Below are 22,735 nucleotides of genomic sequence, written 5' to 3' on the forward strand. Positions count from 1 at the left end.
TCAGACAAGGATAGTTTGCAAAGCCAAGTTCAAAGACAATCTGCATGGCAGAAGGCATGGGTGATGAGTGATGTTGAGCAAATTGAGTGGGGAGGTAAAGTCAAGTCTACCTCCTGGCACCTGGGTATGAGCTTACATGCTGCTAAGTGAACCGAATGGTCCAGACATGACACAAGTGTGCCAACAAATTGTAGAGGGCCATATAATGAGGTCCTTATAGTTTGAGTGCCACTGATAAACTGTGTACTTAACAGTGTTGAAGATGACATGTTTTAGAGGTAGGCATATGTTGTCCACCTGACAGTAGACAGCCAATCACAATCCCAGTCCTTATAGAAAGAATACTTAGATGTTCCTGTTGAACCAATTATAATTGGTTTGTTGGTTTTTCTTAATTTGCCACATAGCATGAAGTCACTTCTGATGTATTTTTAATATAAAGTGTATGTTTTATGAACAATTTGTCGAGAGCAGACTGAATGTCTGTTGTAGCCTCCCTGTTTTAGATAATTGTTAATAAAACAGCAGCTGTTGCTATCTTCCTGGTTTGGTTTGATTATTTGGACTCAGAGTTATTCTGTGAACCCCATCCATTGAATACACGTTGCTAAAGAGCCGTAAATTCAAGTGGTAGCGGTGCGGATGGTTGGAAAAGATCCAAACCAGTTTGTCTCCAGTGTTTCGGACGATCGAGTATCCTCTGATATTAGCCGGAAGATCGCAGGGTTTCCTGTGGAGAGCGGCCGGTAGAAATAAACTTGCAAGAACCGAGACGGTGGGCAGGTCCCCATTTGACAAAATCCCTGCGCTCTTTCCACAAGCGCTCTGGGGACAGAAGGAGAAGCGGTCAGATTGGAGGAGGAGTCGATACTGAAGGCCTCGAGTTGATTAACGAATTAATGCTCAGTAGACTAAGAAGAATGGCAAATTAAGAGGGTGGGATTGTGATAATTTTTGAGTAAAATGAAATATTGTGTGAAGAAAAGGTGGTGCCTAGGAGTACTGACTGAAGGAAGTTTCAGAAGGAGACGTTTCAAATCCCAACGGGGGTAGAGCAGAAATATAAAATGCATACTTAGAATTACATAGGTGATGTCTCAAACCCTGTATAGGGTATAAAATAAAGGCGAGAGAGAAAAAGGGGATCACAGTGTTTATGTCGTCTAGTTTGTATGTTGTTTGTTGAGTAAAAATATCGAAGAGCAATAGAAGCTGTGAAGAAATTGGAAAAGTTGAGGAGCAACAGTGATTGAGCATAGCACAGTGATTGGTGCCAATCTATGAATAGATAGCAGCAATTGATGGTGCATGCTCAAATTTGTTGTTATAAAGACATTGAAAAGTGGTGATTTAAGAAGAAATATAAAGGTTATTTCATAAATCTGATAAGTATTAACAGTCAATTCAGACTTGTCATTGTGGGAGATACTCCCCAGCAGCACTTATGTAAAACATTACCAAAGCACATGCCCAAGCTCAAACAGTGTAGTGCGGAATGGGTGAAAGGCACAGCAGATAGAATGTTCATGCACAAGAGGGATCATTTTCAAAAGTGGTATTTCAACACATAACCACATACTTGCACGCTGCATACACGGGGAAGACATTAGAGAAAAGATTAGCAATTTTATAGCTCTAGAAAATGTACCAGGAAGAAAGGGAAGACCCTCCAGTTGAGGAGTGGATGCTTAGTAACGAAAGGAGGAAGGTGATGAGCCTTCGGCTGCCCTTACCTGGCCCAAAGTAAAAGGCTCTAGCATGGAAGAAATAGGGTTGTACCCTTTAAAAGTGTTGAATGAGGTGACGGGGTAAAGTAATCCGATATACACATCCCCAGCTTACAATAGTGACTATAGCCCAGAGGAAAATAAGAGAAAAGAAGAGATGAATAAGATCATACAAGACAAAGAAGAAAGGAGTGAGCGGTTGAAATTGTTGACAGAAATAGACAGGGGAATTAAGAGATGGGAAGGAGAGAAGGATAAAGCTGACGAGATAGTGCTCATGCTAGATGGGAGGACAGATATCACTTAAAATAGATGGGCAAAGTATCAGGGACGTTAGGCAAAGAGAAAACAAGGATGAACAAGAAAGAAAGGATAAATAACTAGAGAAGAGATTGGGAGAAGATGAGCAGTAAAGGAAGACTAGAGAGCAAAAAGAACAGATATATAAGAAGGAGCAAGAAAGAAAGGAAGACAAGGCAGAAGAACAAAGAAAGTATGAACATAGACAGAGAGTGATAGAAGAAAGGGATAGACAAGAAAGGAAAAAAAGAGGAGGAAGCACAAAGACTAAGGGACAAAAGGTTACAGTGACGGAGAGAAGAAGAGGAAAGAAGGGAAGAAATAATGAGAGGGGACAAATGAAGGAAAGAGGAAGAAAGATTTAGAAGGGATGCAAAGAGAAGTAAATGAAGAAATGCACTAAAAAAGGAGGCAACGAGGTCTTGATACCAGTCTCACTCGTAAGGAACAAGTAGGGCCAAGCCCAGAAATATGATGGGATAGAATAGAAGAGTTTCTTCTGATAAAGGAAGCAACACCAGGGGCATCTAGAGTTGCCTTAGACGTAGAAAGATTTGATGCAGACAGCATCAGATAAAGGATCGATAAGGTCTGTCGACAGTTGAGTGTAAATAGCTAGCATGAAAGTTGAGGGAACAATGATCGATCCCCAATACCTTGATCTCGAAGAGAGGAGGGAAGCTTGTTCAGTTATAACTTCACAGATTGTCTTTAAGTAGACTGAATCTGGTTATGGGGGAAGGGGATGATAGTAACACTAGTTGGGGACAAGACAGGTCAGAAGAGGAAAGAGAGTCTACCCTCAGATAGAAAAAGAAGTGCGATGGTCTGATTGGGAACAACCTAAGGATAGGATGCTATATCCCATAGCATATACTGAGCGTCCCCGAGGACGATCATACAGTGAGAATTGAGGATCGCCATCATATGGGAGTGGTTACGGTTGTTACCCTGAAGGAGACCGACAGGGATGATTGTCCCTCCAAGGGATAGACTAATAGTAGGATCTGACTGTGGGGAAGGGTTTACGCAGACTCCCTTATTGGAAAAAGGGGGAGCAAGACCACAGTATATTCCATTGCCGCAGATGGACAAGGATAATTTAAGCTCAAGCTCCCGAGTTTGACTTTGGGCATTGGGAAATTGAAATATGAATTAGAATATATTACAGGAGGAAACACGTTGGCCATAGGGGACATAAAAGGTCTCCTAACAGCTATTCTTGGGAAGAGAGCTGGGGACATATGGAGCAGAGTGAGGTATTCAAGTATGACAGCACAGAATACAGTGCATAATGGAGTGCTGTTAAATAATTGTAGAGTAGATGTTTGAAGAGCAATCAGTGTACAGTATCCTGACACATTATATATGGGTGAAATTATGACATATAAAATGGAAAGATGAAGAACCTATTTCTTACATTCAGGATATTCAGGAGAAATGGCAGCTTGAAACTCGCGAGCCATGGGAAAATACAGTGGCATAATTTTACCAAATTTTACGCCAGGGATTGCCTGAGACAGTACAGAGACAGATGAATAAACAATTGGGGGTGGAAGCGAAGCCATGGGCTGAGATCCAGCTGGTGATAGTACACAATTGTTGGATATTGCAAGAGACAAATAAGAAGAAAGGTGAGAACAGGAAAATTGAGGAAGCCAAGTAAGTTCAGAAAAAATTGTCAAGATTTGCCATAGAAGGGGCAGCTTTGACAAGCGGTGAAGGATTGGGAATGCAGGAAGCAGTGGGTACACCACAGGCGAGTTTTCTGTGCGCGATGGATCAAGGTTATATGGGTTTGTGAAACGAGGCAGAGGTATAGGGTATAGAGGAAAAGGAGGAGGATTTCAAAATAATCAAGGAGGGTTTCAAGGTACACAGAATGAGAATCAGGGTACTCAAGGAGGGCTTGTCAGACGGGAACCTCCAGTATGTTGGACTTGTGGGGTGACAGGGCACATTGCCAGCATATGTGGGAGCCAAGGGAATGTATAAAAAAGGCCAATTTTCAAGAAGGGGGACAGTTTATCCTCCACCATATAGCACACAGACTAGAGAAGGGATTGCCCAAGATCATAAATTATACCAGACACACGCACTGCAAGTGCAGCAGGTGCAACAGCAATAACCAGTGCAAATGAATCCCCTGCAAGGGCAGTTGCTACAGGCCCCTCTGCAGATGCAGCAGTATGCAAACATGGGACAAGTTCAAACACCCAGAATAGCAGGTTTCCCTGTGGTAGGAGGGAATCATTTCACAGGGATGAGCCTGTACCCACAATAGGACAGCTCACAGGGTAACTTGATTTGTTCAGTACTATCTGTGACACCAGACTTCCAAGAGGAACCAAGGGTCAATGTGACAATAGGAGGCACATCTTTTTCTTTTTTCGTAGACACTGGAGCTACTTGTTCATGTACACATGAGGGAAAATATCCCATGTTGTTAATTGCCATGAATGCTCAAGGGTTCTCTGGAGCTACAAGTCGAGATCCTTTTACCAATGAATTGCCAGTCTATATAGAAGAGTGTGACACTTTTTAATATTGACGACAGATACTGGTTAACATTTTGGGAAGAGATTTAATAACAAAACTTAACATGACGGTTTAATTCAATGATCAAAGATAGTGAGTTCCGCTCCAGGAATACACTATTTAAACATGGCAGAATTTATGATGGCATTTTCAGGGCAAGTGGCTCTGCAGGGCATTCCAGCAGATGGAGAGATTTTTTTATATGGAGTGAGTATTCTATTGCCATGGCTACTTTGCTTAGTGGGAACGATTTTGAGGATATCTGCCAAGTTTTTGTTTAGACCACAAATACGTATGAATGAAGAGGGGAGTCAGACTATACCTATAGAATTGGACTGACATAACTGATGACGAAATGTTCAGGGAAGTCTAAACAGACGATGAAGTAGTGTTCTTCATGAGAATTACATACTGGATAAGAATAGAGAAATTGGAAGTCCCACAGCGAATGGCGATAATGCAGCAGCGTCCATCATTTTTTCAGGAAGACTTAGAAAAAGAGCCAAGGGAATAGGGCAAGTTAAAATAAAGTTTAAGCCAGGAGCGATTTTACCGTGATTTTACCTCAAGCTAAGCAGTACCCCAATCTTGAGAAGCTGATGAGGATATATTTCAGACTCTCACCACTAATGAAACAAAGAATTCTGGTGGCATCGGAATCATAATGTAATGCTGCAGTATATCCAATTAAGAAATCTAAAGGAGGGTTGTGGAGATTTATACAAGATACCAATTAACCAGATTGTAGATGCAGAGTTCCCTTTAGTTCCTAATCTGGCGATATTACTATGTAGTATCCCGTCTAACGCTCACCTGGTATCCACGGAGACGTCACTCAGACTGTTCTGCCCTCTTATGACGTCGAACCCTTCCCTGGAGGCTATTTGACTGGAGACTGGGCCTGAAACATAGGATTGGTAGAGTTTAACTCCCTATTGTCTCTGTATGCTTGAACCCCTTCTTTCCCGGGGTCCAACCTTTCCCTTTGATCCACAGCTCAACTTGTTTTCTTGGATAGTGTGCTCTCTGTCCTGCCTTGAGCGCAGGGGCGTGTTGATTGATGCAGGCTCATTGCTGCCTAGTTACTTCACTGGCAAGAGTCCGACAGGTAAGTATAATGAGTCTTTTGAACAGTTCTCTAACTTTGTTCCTTTCCTTCCTTAGATGATGGCCGGCGTCCGGGGATGGCGGTGTGCTGCTGAGATGAGTAGCGCTGAAGGTGAGTGAGAGCGCAATGCGCAATGCACCCCTTTTGTATTTGCATTGAAATGAATTCTTTTTCTGTGTCTTTTAGGTGCCGCAATGTTTTCAGCGTGGATGCCGGTTATGAAGAACAAATGCGGTGGGTAAGCGCAGTATGCAGCGCCTCTAGATGTTTCCACGCTAACTGGAGTGTCTTTTCCCTCTTGTAGATGGATGATAAGTTCCGGAGACAGAGTTCCCCCAGAGCGGCTGGGATTCAGGTAAGCATTTGAAGCTTGTACAGTATTTAAAAATAAGCAAAGATTTGCAGAATGCTTACTAATGCCTTTTTTTCTGTTCTTTTCCCTTTTTCTTAGGAAGTGGCGTACCGGGATGGCAATGACACCGCCAAAGATGCCCGCAGAACAGAAGGAGGGATGACTGATGGGCAGAAGCGCCGCAAGGTAAGGCTGTTCCTAACGGTGTTCTTGTTCTTGCAGGAGCTGAGCGGAGAAGAAAGATGCAGGCCTACTGGAGACCGATCCGAACACAGTGATTGTCACGCTGCAGGTGCAGAAAACCAAAGCATGTTTCTCAGCCTGGGTGTGGCTTAAATAGTCTCTGGGTATCGCAGATGCCTCTGGGCTGAACCACACCCAGAAGACTAGACCGCACATGCAGTTCTGGGAACCAAAATATGTGGGGGCATCCATCTTGTCCCCATCAATGCACTACAAATCCAATCCCCATTCTTATCCTATGGGAGTGAGTGAGTCTGGTGCCACAAGCACCAAGTCTGACTCCAAGTGGGTCTTTGGAGGAATGGAGAGGCCCTTGAGGGCCATGTAGGTGATTGTGGCCTGACTCCAGCCTGACATCTTGGAGGGCTGGGGACATGAGGAGCAGGAATCATGACACCCGGTGAAAGCTCACAGTGATCGATTTGAAGAAAATGTTTTTCCTCGTTGCAAAGGACTCACAAGACTTGACATCATTTACATTCCGCCAAACCCGACTGAAACATACCTGTTTGCCCCAAGCGTACTGTGAGTCACCTTCGATCTTTAATAGGCTCCTACAGAGGCAATGTTGATATTAAGAGTGCAGTGATAGAGCACAAATAGCACATTTTATTTTGTAACACCACAGAAGATGAGTGTAGACAATATTCTGTTCAGTTGATGATTATGTAGCAGACAAGGGATATAAGGTAGACAAGGAGAAGTAGCAATACTGTCCAGAAGAGGTCTTATACATAGGTCAATTGATTTCAGATAAAGGAATGTAAGTGCCACCTGAAAGAGCAGAGGTGATTATGAAAACATCACATGAAAACATCAAAACCAAACACAGTGAAACAAATGCAAACGTTCTTGGGATTATGCAACTATGTCATACCCTAGGTGTTTGATTGCAGTACATATACAAGACCACTTTTGCAAGCTTTAAAGAAAGCAGAGTTGGAAAACGTAAAAATAGAATGGACTGAAGAAATGGAGGAAGGGTTTGAGAAACTGAAAAAAGTTATGTGTACAGTCCCTGTTTTGGCAATTGCCAATTATGCTGAGGAATTTTATTGGTTTTCACACACAAATGAGACAGTTATGATAGCAGTGCTTATGCAGAGAACTACAATGGGGTACAAACCTTTAGTATATTTCAGTGGGATTTTAGATGCAGGACCCTTTCCTTGTGAACAGTCATTGGCAGCTGCAGCGTTCACAAAAGAGAAGTCTACAAGTGTCGTTAGGGGCTGCTCCATGACTCCCTTATCATGCATCACGTACTGGCAGGGGTGCTGCTTCTCCTCCATCACCATCCTCATCATCGTCACCCGGTGCATGCATGTCAATGTCAGGTAGCAGTGGTACATTTCTCCGGATGCACATGTTGTGCAGCATTACACAGACCATGGTGATCTTTGCCACCTTCTCAGGGCCATAAAGGAGTGCTCCACCATACCTGCTTAGGCAGCTGAACCGTGCCTTCAACAGGCCAATGGTCTGCTCAATCACGACACGGATACGGGTATGTACCCGATTGCACTCCTCTTTGTGCGTGTTATGCGGGTTATGCACAGGGTTAAGTAGCCACGGCTTCAAGGGATAGTCTCCATCACCTGCATGGGAGCAGTCTCGTTCGCTGCTGTGGTTTCCTCATGTGCCTGCCTGGCCTGTGCACATGCCCTGGGTTGCACTGTGGGCCGCGGTGCTGCCCCGGAGGTGGAATGGCAAGTGTCCTGTGGTCTGGCCCTGGATGTAGATGGCCTTGGGGCAGGGTCCTGAATTTCACCTTCTGCATCAGTGCCTGTGGGGGAACAAGAGATGCAGAGCATCAATGATGCTGTTACATGCAAGATGCATGAGTTTGTGCTGCACAGTATATAATTTCTCATGCATTGCAATCTTATAGGTGTGTCACACAGTGTAGTTTCAGGGGGGGGCATATTGGCATGAGCTGTGGCGTTTCCATTTGGCACTGATGTGTACCAGGGGGCATGCCATTGTATTGAGGTTTTTGTGATGTATGACATGCAAATGGTCCCTGTGTGTTCGGTGTCTGTTGGTAATGGAATTGGAACACAGCATGCATTTCATTGTGGCAGTGTTTGGGCCTCCATCTGGACAAGGATCTGTATATGTGTGTATGATGAGCCATGCATTGGCTTGGCTTTGCTCACTTTCATATCAGTTGTGCTAAGTCATGGTATGGCCTACTGGGGTTTGCAGGGTCACTCACCTCCATCTCCCGATGTCGCGGCACCCATCTCCATTGAGCCAAAGCCCTCATTGACTCCATTTGGATGTTCGTGCTGCAGGTTTGCTCCCAGCGCATTAATTTCACTGGTAAGTGGGCACCCCCAGCACCTGGCCATGGCCTCCCTGTGATTGTGGGCCACGATGTTCCAGACCCTGAGACGGAGGTCGTCCCATCTTTTTTACAGTATTTGACTGTGCGGGGCGTGGTACTGACCGCTGACACCTTGCGTGCAACCTCCTCCCAGATTTCCTTCTTCCTCAGCTGGACCTCCCTTTTTGAGGTCATTAGCAAAAACCTCTTCTGTATTGGCTGCAAGGGTGTCTGCCAGCATGTTTAGCTCCTCATCGGAGAAGTGCTTCTTGCGCAGGCGGGGGGTGATTTTGCAGGTAGCCTTCGACACGCTGGGTGGTATGGCACTGCTCTCTCCTCTGTATCACTGCCGGATTGGGAGGATGGCAATGGATTGTGTTTTTAATGATGGCCGCCAGCGCATTTCCCGTTCCGACGCGATGACATTACTTCTGGGTCTGGTATTACGAGCCCAGTATTACCATGATGTTATTACCGGGTCGTTATTAAGGGGTTGCTCCTTGGCGGAGGTGATATCGGCGGGTCCTGTGATGCCGCTATCGGGGGGGTTGGAGGGCCTTTAGCGGCATGGTGGTATGGCCATTACCGGCATGGGGATTCACGCGTGCTCGCGCCCTCGTATTCAGCCACTATTAGCAGCGTCAAGAGAGCACGGACCGTCTACTTCCTCCATGCCGGTAATGACTCAATTTTTGGTGGGATTCTCGCAATGAGGCCCATAGTCTTAATTAAGAATTTTACTCGAAGGTTGCATGAGCCACGTTTAAATGGTCCCTTTTGCATTGAGAATATAACTTCTTCAGCTGTGAATATCCAAGGGAGACAAGCTTGGCTTCACCTAGGTGATGTGAAGTCCTATAAAGGTGAGAACCGCCCTCCCACCTTTGCCAATCCATAAGAAAGACAAGAAGAAGAATTTCAGCACATGCAGACTCAATTGATGACGAAGAAGAAGGATGATTAAGCAACCAGTGGTTAATACAGATTTATCTTGGACTGAAATTCAAGTGGACACTCCTTATAGATATTTTAGCAGTGAGTGAAAAGACTTGCAGTTAATTTCAGTAGCTTGAAAATGAACTTTAGAAATACACATTGAAGTATCAGAGTTATGCCTAAACATCAGTTCTTGATAAGAAATTGGAAACAAGATCGGTATCCAGATTCATTTTATGGAGAATACATGTTCTAAGCAGTTAATCATATGGTGCTTACCAACAGTGATGTTCATTGACTTTTGCTTGCTGTCTTTGTGATTATACTCCAAGCTTACCCTACATCAAGACTACACAGATGGAAAAGGAACCTGGATGGAAGAGCAAGATTCTTTTGTAACCTGCAACAGGACAGGATGAGGTGGTCATTGAAGAGATGAAGAAAATAAAGTGCCCTGATGTGACAGAAATAGCTGGATCTGGATTTCTAGGAACAAGCCCAAGTCAAGCGGGGATGGGAAGAAGGGCTGATGTCTTCTGCAGCTCATCTACTGAAGCCAGAATATGTACAAGAGGTACAGAGAGTAAACAATGGATGTTTGAAGTCATGGGCTAAGCATGCCAAGCTGCTGACATGGGTAGAAGATGAATCAGGCCTCATGGCCCTAATGCAACATTGTGCTTCTGAAGATATGGAAAGAAACATGTGGGAGAAAAGGACTGCAGAACTACAGTTGATGTTTCCAGGTTGGGAGCAGGGACAGCGATCCTGATGGATCAATATTGGGCTTTTGGGCATAGGGCCTACATAAAGTTGCCCAAGGATTGTGCAGGAACGTGTTGCTTGGTGCTTATTCATGTTCCAGCATTAGTGATTCCTCAGAGTGACCTAAACATTAGAGAATTTCCAAAAGCAGATGCCCATTTGAGAAGAAGAATATCACTTGAGTTTCTCAATTGGACCAGAACAGAGAATTTTTTCTCAGCCAAATCAGCCAAATCAATAAAAGCATTTCATTCCATTCCTTATAAGCACAGGTTGTTCAGCAAGACTTCTTCAATCTTCATGAATATATTCGTGCCTGGGATCTAAATGATAGCCAATGCCAATTGGTTGCATATCACAAGATGGGAGCTCCTACAGACGATCAATATCACTAGAAAGGGATTCAATGCTATCAAGGAAGAGCTGAGGACCATACGACTAATGACCCTGCAAAACAGACTTGTCATTGAAATGTTCACAGTGTTGGAAGGAGTAGTTTGCTCCAAAATAGGGCCCTCATGTTGCACATTCACACCTTCTCATGATGACAAGAATAGGACCAGAGGCCATAAAGTTGACAAACTTTAATAACAAGAAAGAAGTTGAGACAGAGGACATCACAGATGACCGTTGGTTTGCCTCCATATTATCATAGATTTTGAAGTGGTTGGCAAACATATTCAAGATCCTTGGAGCAACAATGGTCATGGTGATGTTCGGATTCTGTGTTATCAGGATAATAATTGCCCAATGCAAGAAGGCAGTAGGAATGAAGATCATGATCGATGTTCAATCAGGGTTTGGACCCAATGAATTGACGGATAAAGATGTCAGAAAAAACATAGAGGCCAGCATTGTAGCACCTGAAGGAATAAAGTTCCTGTATCCAAAGAATCACAAGAAGTATGTGGGTCTATTGTAATCCGAATGGACAGTGCAATTACATGACTTGGAGTGTAGATGAACATGTTAGATCAGCTGGCACCCTGAGGGGGTGGACTCTAAAGAAGCAGTGATTCAAGAGAAAATATCAGGATGTGGAAACCATTGCAGAGTTGGTTGAGGATTTGTCCAGAGGGGGGAATGTAGTGGAGCAGCTACATGCCTCTACAGGAAATCCTGCCCCCTTCCTGCTATATGTTCGAAGTCAGAGACTGTGTCATGTTTGACACCAGCAGTTGTGCCAAGACCGCAGAGAGTATTTGAGAAAACGTATCCACTGAGAAAACTCTATCGAACATATCCCTGAAGATACAACAATCTGAGGGAGGAGCTCCCCAAAGGGATTTGAAAAGAGTGAAAAATAGAAGCTAGTGACATCACAAGAGACGAGCATGACACACTGAGAATACTGACTGAAGAGAATGCATGGATTTACGGTGACTAATGATGAAGATAAGAATCAAGTAAGCTATTATATGGAGAAAAGAAGATTGCACGTGTGTGAAGAGCTTCAGAAATGCAACCGTGACTGCAGGTGAAGGTTATGTATTCTTGAAAGCAGTGAATGTGCGAAGGATAAAGCATCCCTTATTTTTTTTAATTTCTTTTATTTAATTTATTTAATGTGATACAGTTTAATTAATAAACTTTACACATAATCTAAGCTTAAACATATACTAAACCTCAAATCAAGTAACATACTACAACATACAATAGTACATAATACAGCAAGCAATCAGTCCTATAAAATACCTATAAAATTCACATCTAATATTTATAATGACAATACAATCAAAAATTAACGAAGAAGAAGCAAAAGAAAGCACAAGTAGAAGTAGCAGTAGAAGAGGAAGTGGAGGAAAGTAAAGGCAAACACACCAAATTGATCTATTTCACCTTATTTGTGCAATTGACCACAAATTAAAACAATCATCAAAACATTAAAACAGTGAGTATCTCAAAATGTTGTACTGGTATCAGATCAGGCAGAATCAAGGCAGATATCTATGCTGCCTCTAATCAATTAAATGTGTAATACTTAGTCTACCATTTCCCAAGGCAAAAGCAGGATCTATAGTTTGCTGTTTCAAACACTATATTCCACTTGCTATTCAAATCTTAATGCCCAATATTTCTTCAATCCTTAGCCAGATATTATAAAAGGCAGTCAACACTCGCAAACTCTCAGTGTTAATACAATGGTGCCAAAAGGATGAATCATTGATTGTTGTCAGGTCATGGGTGAACCTCCCCATATGTTGGTAGATTACATCTATCATGCTACCACATTGTGTCAGTAAATGTCTGGCTGTCTCTAATGAGTTGCTAGCTTTACATACCCGACAGATACGTTGGTCCATTGGGACCATCAAGATCGGAAGCCGGTCCATCCTGAGTAGAAGTATAAAGCGTTGCAATCTTTTAGAGGGACAAAAATTGAGGTAAGCCTGTGGTTTCATGAAAGAATATAACCTATACTGCACATATTGATCACTTTTCAGCGTACTGAGGTGGACAAAGTTCTCCAACCAATCCCACAATTCAACCCACTTGTCAACTGCATTCTGTACCAACTTAGAGTACCCCCCTCCTCGCCAAGACCAGCCTATGTCAGCTAGACATTTTGTCATATTCACAGATGGTGAGCAGCGATTTCGTTTCTTACATAGTTCTTGATAAACTGTTGTTAATAGTGGGTTATTTATTCCATTACACATCTTCAAGAAAAAACCCTAGTCTCTTTTTCATGACAATGGCATTCAGCGAGGGCACTCCTAGCTCCAATCGTATAATGGCCATAGGAACTCCCGGAGCTAAGCCAAGCACATGTGGCCAAAATTTCCCTTCAATGTTCTGAAGCCAGCTGAGATCTATATCAAAAAGTGCTTCTGGGCCATAGGTCAACATAGGGATGAATGCTTGCAAATAAAGTTGGCGCGTACCTCATAGCGTGAAGCCTCCCTGTTTGTTATTAAAACTGGCAATTAAAGCTGTTATTTGTGCTGCGTGCGTAATACGGGAATGTTTGCACGCCCCATAGTCACCACTGGGCTCAGTGTCGATTCCCAAATAACGATATGGTGCGCGTATGAGATCTTGACATTGCCCACCATGAGATTAATACGAAAGACTCTTTTCCTGGTAAATCTCAAGACCTTGGTTTGGTCAAGGTTAATGCTGAGGCCATTGCAAGTTGCATATTTCCAGAATGCCGCGGCAGATCTACACAGTCCACTGATGGTATGATCAAAAGTGACCAAATCATCTGCATATGCCAAAACAGGACAGACCGCTGTTATATCCGCCTTGCGGCCCCGCTACGCGGTGACGCAAGGCGCTCAATAAAAGCCCCGCCCCCGCACCGTCGAGTCAGTTCCGGGGCAGGCTAACTCCATAACGGTGTCTGTGTGTTTTGTACTCCAGCACGAACTGCGCAGCAAGGCCCACCCACGCGGGCCCACCTCACTCCAATCCCCGCCGACGCTTCGGACGGGATTGGAGACATAACACTGGCGACGAGGGACACGAACACGACGGCACGCGTGCTGCTGCCAAACAGCTGATCAAGGCCTCGTTCATCGGCCTCATTTTTGGAAACACGGTGGGGGGGCACACAAACCCCCACCCACCCAAAAAAAAAAAATGTTTTGCCTTTTTTCTTTCCTCAAACATCATTCCTCCTATAACAACACCAACCCGCCGACAACGCCGGATTGACCACGCCACGCAGCCACACATAGGCTACAGGTAGCTGGATGGGGAAGAAGCACTCAATCACGCCCAGCACGAGAATCACGCAAAGAAGGCCAAGGACTCCCACAGGGGCACGCCAGGTGAGACATCAACCCCACACGTGGCCAATTGACTCTCTAACATGGCGACAAGCATGTCCACCACCAGGCCCGGCACGCCATCTCGAATGGCCGCAAATCTGTCGATGTCCAGGCCACAATCCCACCCACAAGTTGGCTCTTCAGTGTCTATCTATCCTTTTGACCCATACACTGGCCCATCGTCAGTTGGCCCAAGATGGCAATTGTGGCTACAGAAGTTCGAGATGGCTATCGAATGTAAAGACGTTACCACTGCATGGAAGATGAAGTCGCACCTATTGCTAAATGTGGGGGATGAAGTATTACGCATCTTCAACTCGCTGACCATCGACGGAAGCCTTGATTTCTACCAGCAGACGAAGGATGCCCTAACGGCCCATTTTCTACCCCAACACAACCCAGATTATGAGACATTCATATTCTGCACAACAATCGAGTCGGAAGAGGAGATGCTAGATGCCTACCACACACGACTCAGAAGTTGGCCATATCATGTGAATTCACAGACATTGAGAAAGAAATCCGTCGGCAACTTATAAACGGCATTCAGTCAGAAAAACTGAGAAGGATGTTACTGAGCGAGAAGGGCATTTCCTTGACTCGAAACCTTGAACTGGGCCGCCGGAGGGAACTGGCTCATGCCAGAGCAGCGCCTATGGCCACAACCCTTCAGAAGCTACAGCCAGCCCTCACGTCGGCCACCGTGGCACAGATCACCAATCGCCAACCCACGAGGGATGAGACCAGCGGAAACTACACACACCCCAGATGGCAGCCCCGTATACCAGGGCCCACGTAATGTGGGTGGTACGGAGGGCCTCACCACGGAAGACGCAACTGCCCAGCTCAGGGAACAACATGCGGTGCATGTGGCAGGAAAGACCATTATGCCAAGGTATGCAGATTGTCAGGCGTGCAACACCAGGCATCACAAGCATCCCAGGACAAGAGTGGGGGTAAGAAGAAAAAACAGGCCAACGCCCGACGGATCGAAACCACAAACTCTTCCACTGAGGAGGAAGGAGATGACGCAGCACAACTCCCACAAGACTCCGCAAAGGAGCAATGGAAGAAAGGGAGGAAGGTCTATTTGGTGTCCGCCCTCAACCACGGAGACGCCACACCAAAGAGAAAATTGAGAAGATGAAAATGCCATGTAGCAATCCAGGGCCAAAACATACTGATGACCATAGACACCGGAGCTTCCGTAAACGTAATGCCGCTAACCACGTTCAATGCCCACAGCTGACTTGAAGGTGACAGACATGCTACTATTTGCATACAGGTGCAAGACACCCCTGCCCACAGTAGGCAGGTTCCGAACCACCATCAGCCACGGTGAAAGATCACTGCAATCAAAGATCTACGTGGTGAATGCGGACATTGAATGCCTCCTGAGTGGAGACACAGCGGAGGATTTAGGGCTGGTAAGCTTCATCTGTGAAGTGAATGATTCGCAAGAAGTCGAGAAGGTGTTGGAAAAATACCCTAACCTACTCAAGGGCATAAGGTGCCTGAAAGGAAAAACAATCAAATTACACATCGATGGATCAGTCCAACCAAGAGCTGTATGACAGAGAAGGACGCCATTCCACATCCGCAACCAGGTGGAAAAGGAACTAAGGGCACTGGAGAAAGCAGGCATCATCGAGGAAGTGACAGGACCCATGCCATGGGTCTCTCCCATGGTCATCACAAAAAAGCCGAAACAACCTGGGAAGGTCAGAATATGCATAGACATGCGACTACCCAATGAAGCCATCAAGCGGGAGTGCCATATCACCCTGACCTTGGATGAGATAGTGGCAGACCTCACCGGGTCCAAGATATTCTCTAAGGTCGACCTGAACGCCAGCTATCACTAGCTGAATGACATTTTCAACCCACATTGGCCTACGCAGGTACAAGCACCTGCGTTTTGGAATCTTCTTAGCCGCCAAGGTCTTCCAGCAGACAACACAGGAGGTGATCCGAGACATACAGGGAGTTTTAAATGTCAGCGACGACATTCTGATCCATGCCAGCAACAAAGAAGAACACATGAGAAGGCTGCATATGCTTCTCAACAGTTTGGAAAACGCAGGCCTGACAATACTCAAAGAAAAATGTGAATTCCTGAAGAATTAAATCTCATTTTTTGGGTACACGTTCAATTGCAGAGGCATATCAGCGGACCCCCAGAAAGTGGCTGACATCCAAGCTGCCACACCTCCCACCACACCCACGGAAGCGCGCAGTTTCTTGGGCATGGCCACCTACTGTGGGAGGTTTATCCCGAACCTAGCCACGCTCTCGGAACCTCTGCGAGAATTAATGAAGGCCAACACGAAGTGGGAGTGGGGACCCGCCTGCCAAGAGGCGTTTGAACACATCAAAGAGTCACTGTCAGCGGACACCACAATGGCCTATTATGACCCAGCACTCCCCACTGAACTGTACGTTGAGGTCAGCCCCATGGGCCTAGGGGCCATTCTCATACAGGTGATGAACACGGGAGAGCAAAAGCCGGTTGCTTCTGCCTCCAGGGCATTAACTCTGACCGAACAGCGGTATTCCCATATCGAAAAAGAGGCAATAGCCGTACTATGGGTTGCCGCCACTTCCACCTATATCTGTACGGTCGGAAATTTAAAACATACACAGATCATAAACCGCTGCTCCCCATCTTCATGAGCCCGGATTGCTAAGTGGTTGTTGCACCTCCAGCAATACGACTTTGAGCTGGCGTACCAGCCAGGCAGCGGCAACCTTGCAGACTTCCTCTCAAGACATCCGAGAGCGGCAACACTAAAGGAGATCCATGTAGCAGAGGAGACGGAGGAGCATATCTGCCAGGTGGTACACGCCATGATGCCTCGAGCAGTCAGCCTGGAGGACATAAGAGAGGCCACGCAAAGAGACCCATGCTGCGATCGGATAAAGGACACAATCATCTCAGGGGAATGGTGGTCATTCCTGTGAAACATACACAACAGAGCTAAAGAATTCCTCACAGGGATCTTCGTGGTCCGACAGGACCTCTCCATCATGGAAGAAGGACTTATCCTAAGAGGAACCCACATCATAATCCCCCTGAGCCTACAGGATAAGATAGTAGCTTTGGCACACGAGGGCCACCAGGGGGTAGTACGGACCAAAGCCCGCATTAGGCACCGGGTGTGGTTCCCCCAGATCGATGGAAAAGTCGAAAAACTGGTCAGCACATGCCTCCCATGCCAAATAACAGGGCATCCGCCGAATCCAGAGCCCATTCAGGCGGCTGTGTGAGGGTCCACTAGATGGGACGCCATAAGGAGTTGACTTTTGCAAGATAAAGGAAGGCACACATCTACTGGTGGCAATTGACGACCACTCCAGGTACTTGGAGGTTGAGATCGTCAACTCCACGGCAGCAGAAGTTGTCATACCCGCGATCGAGAAAATGTTTGCGACGCATGGACTACCAAGAAAAATCAGGAGTGACAATGGTCCACCCTTCACGGGGGAACAGTTCAAGAAATACCTTCAGGAACTCAATATACGATATCACCACATCATGCCGAGATGGCCGCAGGCAAACGGCGATGTAGAAATCTTCATGCGGACAATTAACAAGGTACTGCGCTTGTCACGCGTCAATGCCAGCCCATGGCAGGTGGACCTACACCGATTCCTGTGAAATTAAAGGGTCACATCCCACAGCATGACAAGGATACCGCCGGCGGACCTGATGTATGGCACGCTCATCAATTCCTCCATACCACATCACCCGAGCAGGAGTCCAGACATTTTCAACCACGAGCGCGCTGAATCAAGGAGAACAGGTGCAAATGCCCACATGAGCAACAAAAGGCTTGCAAAGCAATCCAATCACTGGGTTGGTGATCAAGTGGTCATGGTGAGGAACCCTTCCAAATCCAAACTGGACACTCGCTATGATGCAGCCCCGTGGATAATCAGCCGACAGCAAGGCACCATGATAACTGCAAAAAGGGGGCAAAGACAAGTGACAAGAAATGTGTCATGGTTCAAGTCAGTGCCCAGGAACTTTTGGACCGACGGCGAGTGCCCCCCAGAAGAAGAAGACAATCTGTCGATTGTGGACCCGTCGGTGGATGAGGCACAGAAAATCCCACCAGATGGAGAGGGAATGGATGAAGAAGCTGAGGAACCATGGGATGAGCCAGGACAATGAAGGTGAGCAACCTGAGGTGACACAGGAGGCCATACCCAGGGGTGGAAGATATGGGTTGAGAACCGCCACCCGACCTCCAACGAGAGTTAGAGACTATGGGCATCATTACACGGATGGCGTTAGGGATTTACTGGTACCGGTAAAATACCGGTACCGGTAAATCCCTACCGCCTTACTACAAGGTCCCTTAGCGGGTTTGGGAGATTTAACACCTGCTTTTTGCAGGCGTTAAAATCCAACCCGCTAAGGGACCTCGGAGCTAATTACGGCACCTCAAAATTGCGGTGCCGTAATTAGCACCTTCCCCATTCCGATAGAGCCCTATGGGGCAGAAATGGGAATGGGGAAGGGCAATGGCGGAAGGGGGATTTACCGCCCCTCCAACCTTGGAATGGGGCGGTAAATCCCCTTTCCGCCATGGCGGTGCCGGTATTTTACGGGCATGAGCCATGGCGCTAATAGCGCCATGGCTCACCGCCTTCCGTGTAATGAGGCACTATGAGTGGTAAATAATCCCTAGGAGAGACTTCATGCAAAAGGGTTAGCACGTTGGCTGAGAAATGCATATTTGTTTGTTGTTCAGTTATAATAAAGGAGGAATGTTATATCCCCCTTGCGTCCCGCTACGCGGTGACGCAAGGCGCTCAATAAAAGCCCCGCCCCATGCCGCGGAGGTTGTTCCGGGGCAGGCTAACTCCATAACGGTGTCCGTGTGTTTTGTCCTCCAGCACGAACTGCGCAGCGAGGCCCACCCACGCGGGCCTACCTCACTCCAATCCCCGCCGACGTTCGGACGGGATTGGAGACATAACAACCGCCTCCCCGATTTTTGGAGGGCAATTGTTCGCCACAGTTATAGCCACCGATACATCATGGACGTAAAGGTTGTACACCAGTGGGGCAGTGACACAACCCTGTTTCACCTCCTATTCTGCTGCACTTTTCCATTCAGATGCCCCTTTTGATCTAATTTCAGCCTAACTGAGGTATTAGAGTGCAGCAATCTGAGGTAGTATAAAATACAAGCAGGGCAACCCAGGGTGGCTAGTTTTAACCATAACCGTTCTCTAGGGACCGAATCAAAGGCTGCTTTGAAGTCAATATAGAGTGCATATAACGGTGGTTCACCCCTTCTACGGGCCCTAGCTCTCAATATGACCATAAGGTTATAGCTAGTTGAGTAGCCTCTACTGAATCCACATTGAAATTTGGACAAAATATCAGCCTCATCGACCCATATCTAAAGCTCTTTGAGCAGCAGTGATGCAAACAATTTGCCTGTCGTATCCAACATGGAAAGTAATCTGTAATTATTCGTGTAGAACCGGTTACCTTTTTAAAATACAGGAATTAACACGGGAGTCTGGCAAGAACTGGGAATCATCTCCTATAATATAGCCAACAAACTAGCCCAGAACTTGGGCTAACTTTTGATGACTATATTAGCCAGACCGTTAGGTCCCGGGGCTCTAGATGATTTTAGAGTCTTTATCTTACTGATGTCCATGTAAGATATATCAAAAGGTACCATTGGTATTATAGTTGTCAATGGGGAGATCTCATCTATCTGCATGAAGGCATTATGATTCTCCCAAAAAAATTCCCATTCCACAGCATTAATTGGATTAGCCAGTTGACTCTTTGCAGCCAACCTTGCTTCACCTAGTAGTGACCAAATACTGCAAGAATGTTTAGCGCAGATGGTCTGTACTAATTTCTGATGTACCTGAGTTCTTTCAGCATATTGTATATTTTTAATGTTAGCTGTGTATTTATTTTTCATTTTCCTCGCCACAACCTATAGTGCTTCTGTAAGGCCAAGCTTTTTCTTGCTGATAAGCATGTCCCTTCTAAGGTCTCTCTTAGCATCTCTAATCTTCTTGTTGAAAGGGAGTGTCCCACCCTTTGGTCTGATCATCTGCCGGGTAGGGCTGATGCATGAGTACTAGAAAAAGCAGTGATCTAATTTTCTATTTAATCAATGGACATGCTGTTAAAATCTGGTAAGTACGGCCATCTCTCAGTCACAAGAGCTTCTGCCGCCTGATTTATATTCTTGGCAAACCACCTTGTACTTGTACCTGCTCTGTCTATGCATACTGTACCCATATTACTCTTCTCAGGTTCTCCTTGTAGGATATTTAAAACACACCGGAGTGCTGAATGGTCACTCCATTTGTTCGAAGTGACTATCATGTCATCTACGCCCAGCAACATTTTTGGGCACATAAATATGTAATTAAGTGTACTACAAGAAGACCCATTGGACCAAGTATGCTTCCCGGGATGGTCACTCAAAGTATAACCATTCAGCATTTCTAAATCCCATTCTTCAAACAATTGGAGCCATCGTGGCCCCTCAAAATCAATTTTAGTATGAGTCAATAGGCGTTTCTCCCTTAGCTTAGGATTCTGTGGGTGTCTCCCTCCCTTACCAGCCATGTGGCAGTTAAAATCGCCCACTACAATTACCACCATATTTCCAGATATGACTGACCAGGAGACTAATAGCTTGAGGAGGATTATATAAGTGTATCAGCAGAAATGTTTCCCCTTTTCCCTTGGGTCCGTACTCAACCTCTACTGCCATCAAATTATTTTCTTGATTGCAGATAATCCGCCTCGAAGTCAGGGAGCTAGCCACCCCTATCAATAGACCTCCAAATGGTCTCCCTTTTTCACCCCTTTTGGCAAAGGATTGATAGTTCACATAGCCATCCAATATCAAGGTGTCCATTACCCAAGTCTCTTGAAGACATATGAGATTATGTTTTACAACAAAGTTTACTGAACCCTCCGAGTACAATAGTTGTGCAAATCCTCTGCAGTTCCAACATAATAGTGATACATTTCAATGATTAGTTAACACCTCAGGCAGGGATTCCACCAGCCATTTTAGAACAAGTTGTACATCCGCAACTTCCACCTTCTTTCCCTTGGGTACGATGGGACAATCCACCGGTTTTGCTGGACCACCTAGTTCCTCAAATTCGAAACTGGGGTCAATTTCATCCAAATCTGCATCGATCTCAACATCTACTACCCTCAGCTCCTCACGATATTTCCTAATCATCTGAGCAGTAGATATAAACTTGCAATGCAGAGTGGAAACACAGGGATTCTGGCCTTTTAATGGCGCAACAAACTGAAAGTTGTCAGACTTCAACATGCGTAGTTCAGGCACTGAATACAGTGAAGTTACAAACTCAGATCGAGGCAGCCATCTGCATTCACCAATTGTGTATAGGTTCTTGATCATACAGATCCTATTGGTTGAGATGTCAGTCCTGTCCTTTGCCGACTTTAATGGTAGATTATTGGCTTTAGCAGTGCCTAGCGGGGGTTGGGAAGATTTATCTGGGCTCAAAGGTTGTCTTTCCTCCTCCAATTGATCTTCAGTCTCAAATCGCTCCCACTCTTCTACCTATTCTTCCAATTCTTCGGAGATCGGTTTCCATCCTTCCTCTACCCTCTGTTCAACCCTCACTGGTCGTTCCACCTCTTCAGGCCGTACTTTGTTCTTGTCTTGATCGGTTATCAACCGGCTGGACAGACAACCATCTACAGAACTGTTATTTCTCTTCGCGCTGGCTGCCATTTTTTTGCCTTTTATTGAGCGACTACCAACAGTCGCTGACTCTCCTTCTACAGGGACCAGTGTACTGGTTTTTCTGTTCTTTTGCGCCTTCTTCACCAATTTACGTTGCTTTCGGGAGAAGAAGACCACCTTACTCTGGTCCATGATAGCAGAGGCTTCTTTATCTTGTATGTTATTTATCTCATACGCCATAACAATTGCTTCAGATAAATTTACTTCGGCCTCCAATTCCTCGTTATTTGCATATGCCCGGGCCGTAGTCAGTGAGTTAGTATTTGCTAAAATTTGCCCTGTCATTTGAAACAATATTTTTAGGGCAAATTGTAAAGAAGCCACTGAAGATTGAATCTCTGCTATTTCATTTGCCCCGGGGAACGGAGAGGTGAGATCTTCTTCCTCCGTATCCGGCGCATCCTCCATTGAGACCATTACCATGTTAGGGGAAGCGGACAATCTACTCATAGGAACTGAGTGGCCTAGTGCACTTACAGGTGAGGCCAATGGATTGATACCCTGTGTCAAACCGTTGTCTCCAGACAGCCTGGGGATCGGTGGAGGCATCCCTCTCTGTATACTCAGACAGAGTTCTAACAACGAATTGTTGTCAATGTCGTCAAAGTGTGTAGAACTCATCGGGTCTTCCGCTCCAGCTCCCGGAAGTACAGGTTCCTAGATAATCATGGAATTAATTTCTGGAATGTGGTTCGGGGGAAAAAAACAGTGATTACCCCTTGACCAGGAAGGATAGGCTTTTTATCATTCTTCTTACTATTTTCCTTTAATCTTCCCATCTCCTCGCTCTGCAGGACATCTGCATCAAGTTGTTTCCTTGTCTTGCGTAAGTTATATTTACTTTGTGCAAGCTTCTTCCCAAAGGCATTCTGAATCA

Source organism: Ambystoma mexicanum, chromosome 3q, assembly GCF_040938575.1.
Source record: "Ambystoma mexicanum isolate Mex_15411 chromosome 3q, UKY_AmexF1_1, whole genome shotgun sequence".
In the NCBI taxonomy this organism is placed as follows: Eukaryota; Metazoa; Chordata; class Amphibia; order Caudata; family Ambystomatidae; genus Ambystoma; species Ambystoma mexicanum.